Raw genomic sequence first — 18,309 nt, 5'->3', positions numbered from 1 at the left:
AGGAGAAAGAGGAGGAAGAGTAGAAGGGGCTAGAGCAGGAGGAGGAAGAGGAGAAGAAGGAGAAGGAGGAGGAAGGACTATGTAAGCAAGGAACAAACAATGTTGTTAGCAGGAGGTACTGGTTTTCAGAAACAACATGGAAGCAGACTTCTGTATAGATCCATAATTCTATCAGTAATCCAAATTATATAAAGGAGCAAGTGGGGACAGACAAGATACTTAGATCCTCCAAAATATTGTTTTGATATCTGAAAACTATACCAGCTCCATGATAAGGCTGGGTTGTCTAAGAAGCTGCAATATGGCTGCCATTCTATTTCTATTTCTAATTTGAGTTCAGAAGTAAGCTAATACCTTTCTCCTCCAAGGATGATTTGTTGACCAGCAGAATTTCAGGCCTAAATTAGAGCTGCTAAATATGAATTTATACTTTATAACATACCTAGGAAATTCCTGTGCTCTGTAAAACTTGAGAAACTTTGAGCTAGAGTAAAAAAAAAAAAACAAAGTCAGCATTTGGGTCTGTCAGTACCATCTTTTGGAAGCCCAATCATCATGTATTGCTGACATATTTGCATTGGTCATTTTTGTGTAGTTATATCCAAATACTTCGCAGGAACAATGGAAGTAATTGTCTGTTTTGGCCCATGGTATTAGAGCTGTTAGTTCATCATGGTTGAGAGTGGGGTAGAGTAGAGCATCCCACATCAGGAAGGCCAGGAATCAGAGAAAGGAAAGGGAACTGGAGACCCTGTATAACCTTCAAACTCCCCCCCTTAACCTACTTCATCCAGCCAGTCCACCCTCCCAAAGTTTCCATAGTCTCACAAAATAGCAGCATTAGTTGGACAGTATGCCTTGAAAATATGAGCTGGTGGGGGACATTTCATTTTAAGGGTATAACATTCTGCCCCTGGACCCTTCAGGATCATGTTCCTCTCAAAAGGCAAAATCTTAGGACTCTCCAAAGTCTTAAAAGTTCCAACAATGGTCAAGAGTCTAAATGTAAAGCCTTTTATATACTTCTTCTGGGTTCTGGTGCTCACTTCTGTAATACTAGCTAGTCAGGAGGCTGAGATCTGATGCTGCTTGTGATTCAAAGGTAGCCTTGGCATGAAACTCAGTGAAACTCTTCTCTTCAATTAACCACTAAAAAGCCAGAAGCACAGATGGGTCAAGTGGTAGAATGTGAATCTTGAGCATAAAAGCTCAGGGATTGTATCCAGGCCTTGAGTTATGCCCCGGGACCATTACACACACACACACACACACACACACACACAGAGAGAGAGAGAGAGAGAGAGAGAGAGAGAGAGAGAGAGAGAGAGAGAGAGAGAGAGAGAGAGAGAGAGAGAGAGAGAGAGAGAGAGAGAGAGAGAGAGAGAGAGAGAGAGAGAGAGAGAGAAGAATATTTTGTTGTTGCTGGGCAATGGATGGATCTGAAATGAATCAACCAGGCTCAGAAAGATATGGAGCTCATGTCGCCTCTAATATGTAAATTTTTAAAACATTTTTTGTTGCCAGTAAAGGTTCTAGAATTCAAGGTGCTGTCCCTTAGTTTTTTCACTGAAGGATAGCCCTCTACCACTTGAGCTACAGCTCCATTCCTAGCTTTTGGGTGGTTAATTGGAGATAAAAATATCACAAATGTTCCTGCCTGACTGGCTTTGAACTACAATCAGTCCTCAGTCTCCCAAGTGACTAGAAGTATGGGCATGAGCCACTAGTGCATGGAACACATGTGTATCTTATACCTAAAACAAACATACCGGCCATACCAAACTGACTAAAGTATGGTATATGCTAGCATGACATATATCTAGAGCATAAACATAAATATATATATATGTGTGTGTGTGTGTGTGTGTGTGTGTGTGTGTGTGTGTGTGTGTGTGAGAGTGTGTGTGTGTGTGTGTGTGTGGGTGTGTGGGTGGGTGGGTGTGGGTGTGTGTATGCCATACCAAACTGACTAAAGTATGGTATAGGCTGGAGTGAGATTCCATGGCATAACCCCTTCAAAAAACTAATAGTTTAACAAAAATGAATATCAGGAAAGTGAAATGTGTCTTGACTACCGCATGTGGATGCTAATGGTAGGGGAAGTAATTAGAGAGAAGAATGGTGGGAGGATGTACATATCAGTCTCAATACATGTATGTGAAAATGGAACTTGGAAACTGAATGATATAGGTGGGTTTGGGATAGTTGGAGGAAGTGAAACGGATGGAGGGAGAACGCTTCTACAAGATACGCTGTGCACATAAATGGACACGTTAAATCAAAATTCTTCTGTAAAAGTATTTGAAGGTAACAATAACACACATGGTAAAAAAACTGGGCAAAATACATCCAGGGTCACAAAAGGCCCTGTGGATATCATGAAAGGTACAAGGAGAAGATGCCCAACCCTGGTGATTGGGGAAAAGTGGATCAAAATCGATTTCAAATTTATTAAATTGACAAAAATGAAAAGGACTAATTGTGCTAGATTCTAAGAGGTGATGTGCTTAGAGTGTCCCGGAGGTTTACAGAGCAGAGGCTTGGTCTCCAAATGGTGGTGCGGGGAGTTGGTACGCACCTCTAGTTCCCAAGTGTATGCCAACAGAAGAAGGTAGGGACAGACACACCTATGTTCATAAAACATTGTTCACCATAGTCAAAGAAGCCAGAAGGACCTAAGGACCTCTTGGTGGGTGACTGTACACAGAGAATACCACATGGATGTGCAGTGAGGTATTTCCACACCATGGGCTGTACATGGAGAATATGACATGTGCACACAGTGGAGTATTGACACATAGTGGGCTGTGCACAGAGAACATGGCATGCACACACAGTGGAGTATTTACACACAGTGGACTATACATGGAGAACACAGCTTGTTATCGCAGTGGAGTATTTACACACTGTGGACTATAAATGGGAACACAGAATGTGCACACAGTGGAGTATTTATAGAGTGGACTATACATGGAGAACACAATATATACATGCAGTGGATTATTGACACATTTTGGACTGTATACAGAGAACATGGCATGTGCATGCAGTAGAGTACTGGTCCTGGGAAGGAAAGTAAAAGGCTGACTGGTGGACCTAGCATGACTGTTCCTGAGACCTGCTGGCCTTCCCCCCCTCCTCATGGATTTCCTGGGAACCCTTTCTCCTTGTCCCTGCTGCCTGAGACCCTGGCCCAGCCCTCAGCCCCTCACTACAGCTGCCCAGGGACCCCTGTTGGCCCTGGCCACTCATCTTGATATGCCTGCAGATCCTGCCCACCAGCCCTGATCCACTCACCCTGGGTGGCCCAATACCCTATGTGGACCCCAGCCCCTCTATCCAGGTTGCCTTGAGACCCTGTGAGGCCATTGGCACCTGACCTCCTTATCACCAGGGCTGGCCGACCTTTGGCCCCTTGCCCAGAGGTTTTCCCAGCCTCAGCTAGCTGGCCCCTCACCCAGAACATGTCTGGCCCTCAGCCCCTAGACATGGTCTGCCCAGACACCCTGCCATTTACAATCCCCCCCCCATTTAGAGGCTCAGCATGTTCTGAGATTGCACTCCACCTTGAAGGGGTTCCCTTGGGGCTCAGGATGGCCCACTAGGAGCTTCTCTCTACTAGGTAGACTCATGAGGGTACTGGTGTGGCCAGGCTGTGGGTGGCAGGCTTCTTGGCAATGTGTAGATGTCTTCTCTAAAAGACATTTTGTTTTATTTTGTGAGAAATGAGACAGTGTCTCAATCAAGCCCAGGCCATCCTTCAACTCACTTTCTTCCTGAGGTCACTGCCACACTGGGCTCATTTCTTTGCCATGTTAGAGGGGCACTGTGCCTAACTCCCAGTGTGTTTGTTGCCGAGGAAATGCCTTGGGTAGTTGGCAGTGGGCAGGAGCAGCCACAAGGCCTGTAAGTTGATGAAGTGGGTGTGCAGCCTGCCCTGGCACCTTGTTGCTAGACTGAATGCATCGGGTTCCCGAGAATTTGAACATGCACAGTGTTATGTTCTGGTGGGTTACCCCAGGCAGGTGTCAACATTATGTAGGAGGGGAGGACTGAAAATTGGCTTCTCATCTGGTCTTGACAACTGAATGGATTTACGCTTAGAAGTGGAGGTAGGGTGACACAGTTCAAGTGCCTCTGACCACATACATGTATTCATGTGTCCATCCTCTCTTCCCACCCCATTTTTTTATTTGTGTTGTGTATAGGGAACTGATGCTATAGCCCTTGTTAAATGGGGAATTCAGAGGTAAACAAACATTCTTCTCTTAAGTACCTTGAGAACGTAGGTCCTACCAGCATCTATCTCGTGTAGAGATCCATGATAGGGAAAGAGGAAGGAAGATCCTGTCTGTCCAAAGACATGGACAGCCCATGTCCTATCTTCTCCTGATGACCCCATATGAACAGTTGGAACTAATGCCCACACACCCCAAAAAAACAACCAGCCTTTGTGCAAACCAATGCACACGGTCTTCAGATAGGATTCTTGGCCAGCACCTTGGCAGGTGGGTTAAAAGGAGCTGCTGGCCAGCATTGAAGACAGTGTAGAATGGGGTAGGCAGACCACTGGGAGAACTCTCCTAGACAAATCTGGGCTAGCATGGAGACCCCATCTAAGCTCTGAAGAAATAGGTCACTTGAATTAATAACAGTGCCAATACTGAGGATTCATGCCATGGGCAATTTTGTACAACTCAAGATACCTTGGCAAGACTACTTACTCCTAACAGCCCTGGGAAGAGCAAGGGATTAGAAGGGTCTAGAACACCCCCATAGACAGCACCAATGGAAACTTTCAGTCCATGTTTAGCAGGGAATAATATGGGGATGAGGGGGCTACTAAAAGTGACAAAGTTTCATTATATTACAAGATATTTTATGTGCTGGATTCAATACTTTGGACAAGGAGCACTAAATTGTGACTACTTCTCACTTTTGTGAGGCAGCAGGGGCAGCAAATGAACAATCTCCAAAATATGGAAAGGTCATGAGCTACCACCTCCTATCCGCTTCCTTAGGCCTCTTTGCTAAACAATAATGCATCTCCTCCCCAAAAGCATCCCCAGAAGAATGGCCCAGTATGGACCTAAGCAGGTTCTGTAAGCATACAGAGAAAACCAGGTTTCAAGTGACTCAGTGGCAACAATGGACTTTCCCGACCAACTGCCACCATTAGGAGGTCAGAGGGAGTTCAGTTCTTTGCTTGGGTAGTAGCAATTGGAGGCTGACTTGATGGGTCTTCTGAAGAACCCATCAGGTTTAAATAAAGTGGCCAAGCAGACTCACAGTTCAGAGTACCTGTGCCCACATCGCTCAGTACCTTATCACTAGGTGGTACTAGAGACTACCTGACAGTTCACATAGGAAGAATGCTCAGGATACACTGCCCAAAGGTCATTGCTAAGTATCAGAAATTAGCAATACAGGCTCAGCTCCCAGGAACCTGGGCTCTCCCATTGGGTGAAGCACAAAAACTCTGAAGACATAGAGGCCTGTGGTCAAGCCCTATTTCTAACACTTTGTAACAGATCAAGCCAGAGCTCATGTTCTTCTGGTACAAAGTTGTGATAATATCCATGTCTATTTGGGAGAACTCAGATGATTCTTGGTACACACTAAGCCCAGTGCTAAGGGAAACACATGTCCACTGACCCAGATAGCTCTCATTTGCTCATTGCCAATCTGAACAAAGGTGACAATGCTGAACCCCAGAACCCAGACCTGTCATAAGAAGAGCAGTTATTTTACCAGATCATTACCAACAGCCAGAAGTGGCTGCTGGTGAGTTTTCTGGTATCATTATCTCTGAGGCTTGACCTGTGTTACTGATGAAGCACATCTTGAAGTTGGTGTTGACTGAGATGACTGTCTTGCATAATGGTTTTTGGTTCTGTGGAGCTGGAGGTTGGACCTGCTGATGAAGCTTGTGCTGCTTCTGCTTGGGCTGGTGTCCTAGAGACAGCAAACTTGCTGAGTCCCCCTCAATGGCATGAGAGGGGATGGGCCATATTAATATTCAACTAAATGTCCTTATCTCAGAATGAACAGAATGTTTACTTTAGGGCTGTTTGGAGGATTGTGTCATAAAAGGCCCTAATCCCTTCACCATCTTGCCAAAGTAAGAACTGTATTTCCAGCAAAGCAGAGGAACCACAAATTGCAGAGTCTGGAATTCTAGGACAAGCTTTTTAATCCTGGTTCTTCACAATCCCTATAAGCTCAGTGCCCATCCCTCATGGTCAGTATGATGACTGACTGTGACTGAAGGCTCAGCCAACGGCAGAGGTAAAGGCAGCAGTCAGGATATGCACAGTGCCTAGTGCCTGTGCCTCCCAAAATTAGTGAGAACTGAGAGCAGAAAGTCTATGGGCAGGCCTTATGAGCCCCATGCAGGACAGCAGTCAGGGATGCCTACAGATTTGCACCACCAAAAAACTGCCTTTTCTTCAGCCACAGAACCACGGGGAATGTTATCAGACTCAAATAGCCAAAACACAGGCTCAGAGTTGCCAAAGAAAAGAGTTTCTGAACACTATAATCAAATTCTACTTAGAAGTGAACAGGATGGGGAGACATTTATCTACAAATACTGATAGGAGGTAACCGGCCTCTATAGAACCTTAAAAGAATGAAAAGATAGAGAAGATAGTAAGTAACAGCCTTCCTTGATGACCCTATAAGGGAAATGCATGCAAATGCATGCTCCTCCTGAATAACTGCCTGCTTACACTCTGCAAGCTCTTTGCCTATCATGGAAAAAGTCTACCCTGCTGCCCCACCAGCTAAAAGCCCTTCTTATTCATCCACCAAGGCTCAGCGCTAGAGTGCTTAGATAGAATGCAGAAGGCACTGGGTTAAACCCCCAGCCTTTTTCACACACACAAACACCATCACTATATTGTGACACATGATCATGATCAAGGGCTATCAAATTCCAGGTCCACAATCCTCCAAACAGCCCTAAAGTAAACATTCTGTTCATTCTGAGATAAGGACATTTAGTTGAATATTAATATGGCCCATCCCCTCTCATGCCATTGAGGGGGACTCAGCAAGTTTGCTGTCTCTAGGACACCAGCCCAAGCAGAAGCAGCACAAGCATTCATCAGCAGGTCCAACCTCCAGCTCCACAGAACCAAAAACCATTATGCAAGACAGTCATCTCAGTCAACACCAACTTCAAGATGTGCTTCATCAGTAACACAGGTCAAGCCTCAGAGATCATGATACCAGAAAACTCACCAGCAGCCACTTCTGGCTGTTGGTAATGATCTGGTAAAATAACTGCTCTTCTTAAAGTCTTAATGGCCTTTGGCTGAGGCTCCATCAATGCCTGATACTGGATGCATGGTGTACTTCCCCCTCCCTTGTTCACCCACAGGTCAATTTGTCTAGGGAGTTGACTGCAGAAAGACAGTTGGGAGCCCAGACTACACAGTCACCATAAAAATTCTAGGGAAAAGACCCTTCAGGACCCACTGCATCTGGGGCAGACATCAAGTTACTGAGTTAGCAAGCCCAACAAACAGCAGGGCAACATTTGCCTTCTGAACACCAACTTCCTAAAATCTGCAGGATACTTGTATCCCTCCCCTCTCCTGCACCCCTCCCCTATATGGGGTTCATTCATGTTGAGGAATCAGCGTGCTAAGGTTGTGCTGCAAATCTACTTGTTGCCCTGATTAAAATAGCAAAATACTGAAGACAAAGAAGAGGAACAGCCAGAATGTGCCACGTCAATCCACTATAGGGAAGCCAAAAAGGAGTAGCAGAGGCCTATTTAAAAGCTACTACAATGACATGAACAAACAATGAACAGAAATCAACAGCTTAGCAGGAGCAGCAGAAAATGACACCCGAGTGGCAGGAGTCAGGCTGCTGGCCTACATAGCCATAGTACCATAATCTGCTATTCAGTGGCCCCAGTCACTACCTTTATGAAATGATGCCCACAGTAAAACCCTTTGCAGATGCCAGCACTGCCTGCCAGCCAGCCTGACACCATTCTCTGCATTCTACCATTCGGCCTCTAATCCATTTCACCCAAATTTCTGCTGATGCCTTTATAAGATTACTAGGTCTGGGCGCTGGTGGCTCATGCCTGTAATCCTAGCTACTCAAGAGACTAAGATCTGAGGATTATGGCTCAAAGCCAGCCCAGGCATGAAAGTCCATGAGACCCTTTACCTCCAATTAGTCACCAGAAAACTGGAAGTGGCACAATGGCTCAAATGATGGAGCACTTGCCTTGAGCTGAAGAGTACAGGGACAGTGCCCATGCCCAGAGTTCAAGCCCCATGACCAACAAAAAAAAAGATCCCTAGGAACATAGTTCTTTGGCCTGACCACGTTTCATAGCCCTATGAATGTTATACTGACCTGCCACCCAAGACCAGCATAGCCAACCCAAGACACTAGGGCCAAGAGCAAAGTAATGCATCCCATTACCAAGAGCCAAGAGCAAGGCTTCTCAGCCTAGATGCCTGGCTAGTTCTGCTTCAGTGCATGACAGCTGCTGGGTACCTCATACTCATTGGTCACTCCATCTGTCACATAGCCCATGTGCACCATGAGCTACACAGAGCAGAGAGCCACAGCCACGTGAAGCCAGAACATAAATGGCCAACACAGATACTACAAAATAAAACCTACCTTGGAAAAACACACCAAGTCAGGGTGGGGAGGTACTGGGGACCTCACTTCAGCCACCTGAGATGCCAGTGAGTAGAATCCATGGTGACCACTCGGCCACAGAGAGTAAAGCACTGGGCATGTCAACAGGACAATCTGAGTTCACCCTTCCTCTCAGGGTGCCTGCATCGACGCTGGGAGCTCAGGAGTCCTGAGAGAGGGACAGAGAAAAGGAGTGACAGGTATGGGCCTCTTCCCGAAGCTTTCACTCCCCAATTTCTCCCCAAAGGAAAAGCATGAGGTATTGAATCCACACTTGTGACACAGTAGAGTCTGTAAGACCATGCATCCCATGCACAGCTCCAGTCCAAAGGGCTCTCTGAGCAGAAGCAGTCTGTTACTTGTCACAGCAGATTAGTACAGAAAGTATCTCACTTTAAGCACACACTTTCCCTTTCCCTTGGTAGTGCACTCTGTTCCATACAGTAAAATGAAGGGAAAAGCCAGGTTCTACTACCAAATTTCTTCTCATGTCATTCCATCTGACAGTTACTTTGAAAGCAAAAAAAGCAATCTTCATCATTTTTCTAAGTGAACTGATGTAATTATGTCCAACGTAACCAGCTAATTCTTTTATTTTATTTATTTTATTTTAAGTATATTTATGTAGTTGTACAAAGAAGTTCCCATTTGACAAAACAGTATATGAGTACAAAGTGTCTGACAACATTCTCACCCATCTCTCTTAACCATTCCGTCTCTCACATTTTTTCTTTTTTTTTTTTATTATGAAAAAAACATATAGATGGGTTACAATTACATGGGCAAAACGAGTACATTTCTTATCAAACATTGTTGCCTCCTCCATTGTTTCCCCTTTCTATCACTTCTCATGCTCCCCTCCCCCCCACCAAAGTTGTAAAGTTCGTTTTTCGACATAACAACTTGTACATCTTATTGTTTCAATGGGTCCACCTACATCTCTATTTAAACGATTTGTTTTTTCCCTTCACCTCCACAAATTATACCAAAATCAAATACAGTGAAAGCAGGGGTTATACCGTGGAGGAGAGACACACAAAGAAACAAAGAAATAATCTTATAAATATGTTAGAAACAATTGCATGAAAGAAAAAAAAACATTTGAATTAATTTGCATTAGGTGATTACATAAATTTCATATATTTCACAGTATTGTGAAATAGTAATACTTACTTAAGAGACACAAACACATTTTAACTTTCACAAGGCAAATTGTCATTATCATTGTAGGAAGAGGCCTGAGCTGCAGCCTGTCTAAATAAAATCTTAAAACAGCTGTAAAGTCTGACTCTCGGTGGTCTTCTTTGTGGGGGTCCTGCGACCTGGGCACAACATATTAGTGGGTGCTTGCATGGGATCCCTCCAAAGACCCCCGAAACCTCAGTGAATCAGCACTGTCTTTGTTAATTTGTCTTGTCCTGTAGTATGTCTGTTTTACTTTCGTTTTCCTTTGTGAGGGCAGCTGCTCTGATTCGTATTGTGTAAAGGGTTGTCAAAGTGAATGTGTTTGCACGACAACCCTGGGGGAACTGGGAGTCATTCCAGATCCTCTTGTGAGGCAGGGGTCATTGGAACCACGCCATGTGGGGCGGGGGGGGGGGAGGGGGTCCTTGGAACCCCGCCCTGTGAATTGTGGGGTGGGGGTCAGTTCTGTGTTGGACTGGAACTGACCAAGAGGACCTCCTACAAAGGCCCAAATTGCCCACTGTGGGTCCGCTCCTTCTGCTGTGGGGCGTGGGTGTGGAATCCCATTGTGACAAGAGTCCACTTCATAGCTTATTTTACTGTCAGTCCTGCATGTGCTTTGTTTGTACTGTTTATTGTTTTTTGGACTGTACTACTGACGGGACTGGAAACCATGGACACCACTGCATCTAGCACCCTTGACTTACAAAAAGAAACTGAGAAAGAGGAAAAGAAAAGGTTCCCCCCCCCCAGTTTTTAAGGGAGATATCTTGGAAGAAGAAATGTTTCCTCCCCCATACTCCCCTTCACAGGTTCCTTTTGCAGAACCTGAGAATAACCAAGAGGAGGAGGGAGCTATAGAACCAGCAGCTGAACCCTCGGCACCTGCCCTTAAAGTTTCTGAGGGGCCAGTCACTTGATGATGCTGCAGAATCAGCCCCTCTTCTAATGCAGCTGTTTTCCCCTTATGCACCATAGGTCCTGTGGATGCAGATGGTCAACAGCAACTCCAATATTGGCCATTTTCTACCAGTGATCTATACAATTGGCGCACCCAAAATGCCCCCTTTCATGAGATACCCCAGGATTTAATTCATTTGCTTGAAACTATTCTTTTTACTCATCAGCCCACTTGGGATGATTGCAGTCAGCTTTTACAGGTCCTTTTTACCATCGAAGAGAGAGATGGTTTCTGAGAGGTGGCCCAGAAACACATCCCTGGCCCTCCAGGAACGCCCATCACAGATCCTGCCCTGATTGCTGCCTATTTTCCTGAGATCTGACCAACATGGGACTACAATATGGTTGAACGTAGGGGGGGACTCCTCGTCTAACGCTAGGCTCTGTTGGCAGGTCTCAAAGTGGCAGCTTGCCAACGTACTAATATGGTCAAGTTTTATGATGTTAGACACGGAGGAATTAAAGTCTGGTAGCATATCTTGAGTGGCTCATGGAAGCTTTTAGTCAATATATCCCATATGATATTGAGACCCAGGAGTCGGTTCAGATGATTATGTTTGCTTATATAAATCAAGCTGCACCAGACATAAAGCAAAAGTTGCAGGCTCTAGATAGACTTGGTGAGAAGTCTATTAGGGATCTAGTAGCTGCGGTGGAAAAGGTTTACAATAAGAGAGAGACAGGAGCAAAGACAGGAAAGGAAGGACAGAGAATGTGAAATTGAGCATGAAAGAGAAACTGGGCCAAGAAAAAGAGGCCAGAATTGTTGGACTCTTCACTATCGCATGCCGAACATACCTGATTCACAGACAACAGCAGTTTCATTTGAGATGGATAAAGGTACGTGGGCCCAGCAGTCACCACGGACACTGAGATAGTGTGGGCAGAAGCACTCCCCCAGGGAATGTCTGCACAAAGAGCAGAACTAGTGGCACTAACAAAAGCCCTACAAATGGGAAAAGGGAAGAGAGTAAACATTTATAAAGACAGTTGGTATACTTTTGCCACCATGCATGTCCATGGGCCATTTACCAAGAGAAGGAGCTGCTGACAGCTGAGGGAAAGACTATTAAAAACAAACAAAAATTTTAAGCCTCATCCGGGCCTTAAGGGAACCAGCAAATATTGCCATTATGTATTTCTCTGGCCATCAAAAGAGACTGATTCTATAACCAAAGGAAATAACTTGGCTGATCCGGCAGCTAAGGAGGCAGCCCTCCAGCCCAGAGTGGAAGTACTGACTCTAGGAGACCCAGGGTCATGAGCTTTGCATCCTGAGCCTCAGTACTCCCAAGAAGTCTTGGAGTGGATAAAGAAAATTACCTGGCCAATAAACCACCGGACAGAGAAGGAAACAGACTGGTGGAAAACTGGTGAGGGGAAACTTACTTGCCACAAAATTGTGCAAGGGTATTCTTAAGAGAATTCATTGGGTCTCTCACATGGGAACCCAAAGAGTGCAGGACTTTCTCTGACACTCAGAAGTAAAAATTAGGCAAGGAAATCAACTCATTGAGGACATTATTAAAAATTGTAAAGCCTGTCAGCTCACCAATGCCCCCAATCAACCGGTTACAAAAGGAGCTTGCCTGCATGGAAATAGGCCAGGTGTGTATTGGAAAGTAGATTTCACAGAAATTAAAACTGGTAAATTTGGATATAAATATTTGCTAGATTTTGTAGACACTTTTTCAGGATGGGTTGAAGCCTACCAACAAACCATGAGACCACGAACATCGTGGCTAAGAAGATCCTGGAAGAAATTCACCATCGGGTCAGACAATGGACCGGCCTTTGTCTCAAAAGAAAGTCAGAGAATAGCCACGGCACTGGGGATGGATTGGAAATTGCACTGTGCTTATAGACCCCAGAGTTCAGGGCAGGTAGAAAGAATGAATCGGACTCTAAAAGAGACCTTAACTAAATGGGCCATGGAGACTGGCGCAGACTGGGTATCGCTCTTTCCTTTTGCCCTGTTTAAAGTAAGAAATTCACCCTATCAGCTTGGCTTTACTCCTTTTGAAATAAGTATGGACACCCTCAACCCATTGTCCCTATCCTTCAGACTGAATTGCTTGCTGATTTGGATGATACTGAATTTTTGTTAAGATTGACTATTTACAGCTGATGTATAAGAGTATGTGGCCCCAGCTTAGAGCATTATATGATTCTGCTTCTATTCCTTCCCCCCATTTGTTTAAACCAGGGGACTGGTTGTTTGTTCGAAGGCACAACTTGAGATCTCTGTAACATCTGAATCCAGCATGGCCACTTTTTCTCTCAGTTGGCTGCCCCTCCTGCCCACCTTTCTTACTTAAACCCAGACAGGACCTCAGCCCCTTGCACTTTCAGCCATGCCTCTCCACCTCTCCACCATTCGGGCAGCAGTTTGGTAAAACAACTTCTCTTCCTGCCTGAATACTGCATGCGTTCTCTTTCTTGGCTATCTATTTAATTTATTTCACAAAGTGGAGATGTGCTCAATTGGTGGAGCTCTAGTCCTAAGCAAAATAGCTGAGAAAAAAACCCCAAAAACCTCAGAGACAGTCCTCATGCTCTGAGTTCAAGTCCCAAGACAGTCAGAAAAAAAATAAAATGTATCAATGTTGCCAGGCCTATAATCCTAGTTACTCAAGAAGCTGAGATGTAAGGATCAAGGTTTAATCCCATCCTGGGAAAGTCTGTGACACTGGTCTCCGAAAAGTTGGGAATGGAGCTGTGGCTCAACAGTATGCTGTGGTAGAATACTAGCCTTGAGCAAAATAGCTCATGGACAGTGCCTAGACCCAGAGCTCAAGCTCTAGAACTGGCAAAAAAAAGCTAAGAAACATTGGCCAGGGTTCTAGTCCCAGGACTAAAGGAGCTGTGGCTTAACTGGAAGAGCCCTGGCTTTGAACAAAATAGCTCAAGAACAACCCTCAGGTCCTGAGTTCAAGCCACCCCCCGCAAAGAATACATGCAGAAAAAAAAATTACCAAAGTTGTGGGGCACAGATGGCAAACCATTGTAATCTTAGCTACTCAGGAGTCCAGGGAGGAATTTCTGTGCGACTCTTATGTAAAATTATACCAAAAGGCTGAAGTAAAGTTGTCGGTTAATTGGTAAATGGTTACTTGGAGCACAAGAGCTCAGGGACACTGCCCAGTCTTCCTTGAGTTCAAGTCCCAGGACCAACAAAAACAACAAAATCAAACAAACAAAAAACCCCAATGTTGCTGCACACAAATGGCTCATACTTAAAATCTTAGGAGGGTAGATCTAAGGATCAAGTTTCAAACCTAGCCTGGAGAGGGAAAGTCCGTGAAACTCTGACTTACAGTTTTTGGTGTAAATTAGACAGAAGAGTCAATCTGTGGCTCAACTCGTAGAATATTTTGAGCAAAATAGGTCAGAGACAATGCACTGGCCCTGTATTTTTTAAAAAAGGCAGCCATGAACAGCACCTATGCTCTGAGGTCAAGCCCCAAGAACCAGATTTTAGGATTGAAGTTCAAATCCACCCTGTGCTGGAGGAGGACACAAACAAAAAACTGAAAGTGGAGCTGAGTCTTAAATCATAGGCCAATAGCTTTAACCAAAAGAACTTCAGGGGCTCAGTGACCAGCCCCAAGACTGGTTACCAAAACAAAAACCCTCAAAACCTATCAATGCAAAGGGTGCTAAAGGTGTGGCTCAAGTGACAATGCCTGTTTACCAAGTGTGAGACCCTGAGTCCAATGCCCAGCACCATAAAAAACTAAGTCCAGGCAGTCTGAAGACCACAGGGGTCAGTGGCAAGATAAAGTGTGCTTCTGAAACACGTTAAGACTCTTGATGTGTTAACTCTGTTCCTTGACACTACCCCCAAATCACCTAAAATCCTGTGCAGCAAACCTCCAAACACCAGGTTCAACCTTTCCAGGCTCCATCCCACCACCTGGCCACCCCATGGCATGTGTGATTCTCTGCTTAGTGTCAACAATGACTAAGTCACTCTCCTCAAAATTCTTGTCTCCAGATTTGGGAAAGCTGTCATCCCAAGTGAAGAAGAAAGTTGGCTGCCATCCAGTATCATTCAGGCTAACCTAAGGGATCAGAACATCATAGGCTGTGAAGCATTTTTAGGGGGTTATGAAATCTGTGCTTCAGGAAACCAGTAGTCCTTTAGAAGTACAAAGTGGCAATCAGAACTGAACCCACTTCTCTCCCTAAACTACAAATCCTGTGCTACCCCCAAAGCCACATGCCAAACATAGTACACCTAAAAGCACTTTATCAGAATAACATTTATTGAGGGAAATTGATATTCCCAACAAGGAGTCAGTTATTTAGGAGGAAGGAAGCGTCCTCTCTGAAAATTCTGGAAAAGCTTTTTGTGTTTGAATAAGAGGGACAAATCTCCCAACTTGGTACCTGACAAAATTATATTCTTCTAGGTGGGCAAAGTTTCTGATCAGCTCACGTAACTTGGGAGTGGAGTCCATGGGGTCCACTAAATACAAGATCATGTCATTTTAATGTTTTTTCTTCTTCTTTTTTTCTATTTTTAAATTTATTATTTTTTATTGTGAAAAAATTGTACAAAGGGATTACAATTATCTGGGCAAGATAATGAGTACATTTCTTCTGAAGCGTTATAGCCTCTTACTTTGTTTCCCCTTCCCATCCTTCCCATCCTCCCTCCTTGCCCCCACCCAATCCTCCTCCCCACCACCAAAGTTGTAAATTTCGTTTTAGATATAATGACTTGTACATCTCAATGTTGCAATGGGTCCACCTGTATCCTTATTTAAACGAATGGTTTTTTTCCCTTCCCCTCCACAAATTATACCAAAATCAAATTCAGTGAAAGCAGGGGTTATACCATGGGGGAGAGAATACAAAGCAACAAAGAAATAATCTTATAAATGTGTTAGAAACAATCCCATGAATGAAAAAATAACATTTGAATACATATCTTACGGTTCATTTCCCTAACATCAACTTATCTGAGCTATTCTGCTTGACTCAGACATATACTAGTTACTGTAAATAAGGGAGACCATGGGACCTATGTTTCTTTCGGCCTGGCTTACTTCACTTAATATATTTTTTTCCAAGTCTTTCCATTTCCTAACAAATGGGGCAATGTCATTCTTTCTGAGGGAGGCATAGAATTCCATTGTGTATATATATACCACATTTTCTTGATGCACTCATCTACTGAGGGGCATCTGGGTTGGTTCCATATCTTAGCTATGGTAAACTATGATGCAATAATCATAATGGTGCTGGAAGCTTTAGTGTGGTCTTGTTTGTGAAAATTTGGGTAAATGCCAAAAAGTGGGATTGCTGGGTCATAGGGGAGCTCTATGTGGAGTCTTTTGAGGAACCTCCATATTGCTTTCCAAAGTGGTTGAACAAGTTTACACTGCCACAAACATTGCAGTAAGATTCTTTCCTGTCCACATCCCCTCCAACATCTGTTATTAGAGTTCTTGATTATAGCCATTCTAACTGGCGTTAGGTGGTATTTTAATGCTGGTTTGAATTGTATTTCTTTCATGGCTAGAGAGTTTGAGCATTTCTTCATGTGTTTATTGACCATCCTTCTTTCCTCTTCAGAGAAATTTCTCTTTAAGATTTTAGCACATTTATTTATTGGGCACTTGATTCTTTGTAGATTTGTTGTTGGGGGATTTAATTTTTTGTGTTCCAGGTATATTTTAGATATGACACCCTTGTCCGTGGTATGGCTAGTAAAGATCTTCTCCCAATCCGCGGGCTTTCTATTGATCTTGCTAGCTATATCCTTTGCCTGGCAGAACCTCTGAAATTGCGTGCAATCCCATTTGTCCACCTTTTTTTGATTTTTTTTGTGTTTATGGGTCTCTATTAAGAAAATTTCAGCCTGAGCAAAGGAGACCTAGGGTTTCTCCTATTCCATCCTGTAATATTTTCAGAGGGTCTGCTTTGACTCTGAAGACTTTAATCCATTTGGAGTTGATTCTGGTACAGGGTAATAAATAAGGAGCTAGCTTTAGTTTTCTACAAGTAATTAATGAATTTTGCCAGTACCATTTACGGAAGAGGCTGTCTTTCTTTCATTCTATTTTTTAAGCTCCCTTTTCGAAAATTAGATGGCTCTGGGACTATACGTTCATTTCTGGGTTTTCAATTCTATTCCATTGGTCATCTTAGATGTTTTAGTTCATCTTTCCTATTTGGATTCCCTTTAATTTTGCATCTTGTCTTATTGTCCCAGCTAGCATTCTAATACTAAGTTGAAGAGGAGTGGAGAGAGCAGACATCCTTATCTCTTTCCTGAATTTATAAGAAATGGCTTTAAATTTTCACCGTCAAGTATAATGCTGGCTGTAGGTTTGTCAATTCTTAGCAGAAAGAACAGCACTGGAGCAATATCAGTTCCAAATTTAAAACTATACTAAAAAGCCATAGTAATAAAAACAGCTTGGTACTGGCACAAGAACAGTCCTGTTGACCAATGGAATAGGACTGAAAATTCAGAAATAAACCCATTAACCTATAGCCACCTAATCTTTGACAAGGGAGCTAAAAAATAGAATGGAAGAAAGACAGCCTTATCAGTAAATGGTGCTGATAAAATTGTTTAAACACCTGAAAAAACTAACGATATATCACCCTGCATGAGAATCAAGTCAAAATGGATCAAAGACCTCAAAAGAAAAGCAGACACCGTGAACAGGCCAAAATCTTCTTAATAGAGAACCAGAAACAAAACAAATCAAAGAAGGTTGGAGAAATGGGATTGCATGAAACAGCAGAGCTTCTGCAAGGTAAAGCTCATAGATAGCAAGATCAATAGAAAGCCCACTTACTGGGAGAAGTTCTTCATGAGTCATAAAACAGACAAGTCTTATATCTAAAATATACTTAGGACTCCAAATCATAAATCCCCCAACAACAAATCCTCAAAGGAACAACTGCCCAATAACTAAGTGGGCTGAAGACTTAAAGAGAGACTTCTTTGAAGATGAAATAAAAAATGTCCATTAGACACATGAAGAAATGCTCAATTTTTCTAGTCATCAAAGAAATGCAAATGAAAACATTGAGATTACACCTCACTCCAGTTAGAATGGCTATAATCAAGAAATGTAATGATGACAAATGCTGGTGAGGATGTGGATAAAAGGGAACCCTACTGCATTACTTGTAGGAGGGTAAACTTGTATAACCACTTTGGAAAGCAGTATGGAATTTCTTCAAGAGACTCCACAAAGAGCTCCCCAATGACCCAGCAACCCCACTTTTGGGCACTTACCCAAATTATCACAAAACTACCAGCACAACCATGTTTATTGCAGTATTATTCACCATAGCTATGATATGGAAACAAACCCAATGCCCCTCATTAGATGAATGGTTCAAGAAAATGTGGTACACACACACACACACACACACACACACACACACACACACACACACACACACACACAAACACACACACATTGGAATTCTAGGCTTCCCTCAGAAAAAATGACGTTG

The sequence above is a fragment of the Dipodomys merriami genome, unplaced genomic scaffold (genome assembly GCF_024711535.1).
Source record: "Dipodomys merriami isolate MVZ:Mamm:240054 unplaced genomic scaffold, mDipMer1.0.p SCAF_93, whole genome shotgun sequence".
Lineage (NCBI taxonomy): Eukaryota > Metazoa > Chordata > Mammalia > Rodentia > Heteromyidae > Dipodomys > Dipodomys merriami.
Note: the sequence above shows the minus strand (reverse complement) of the source record.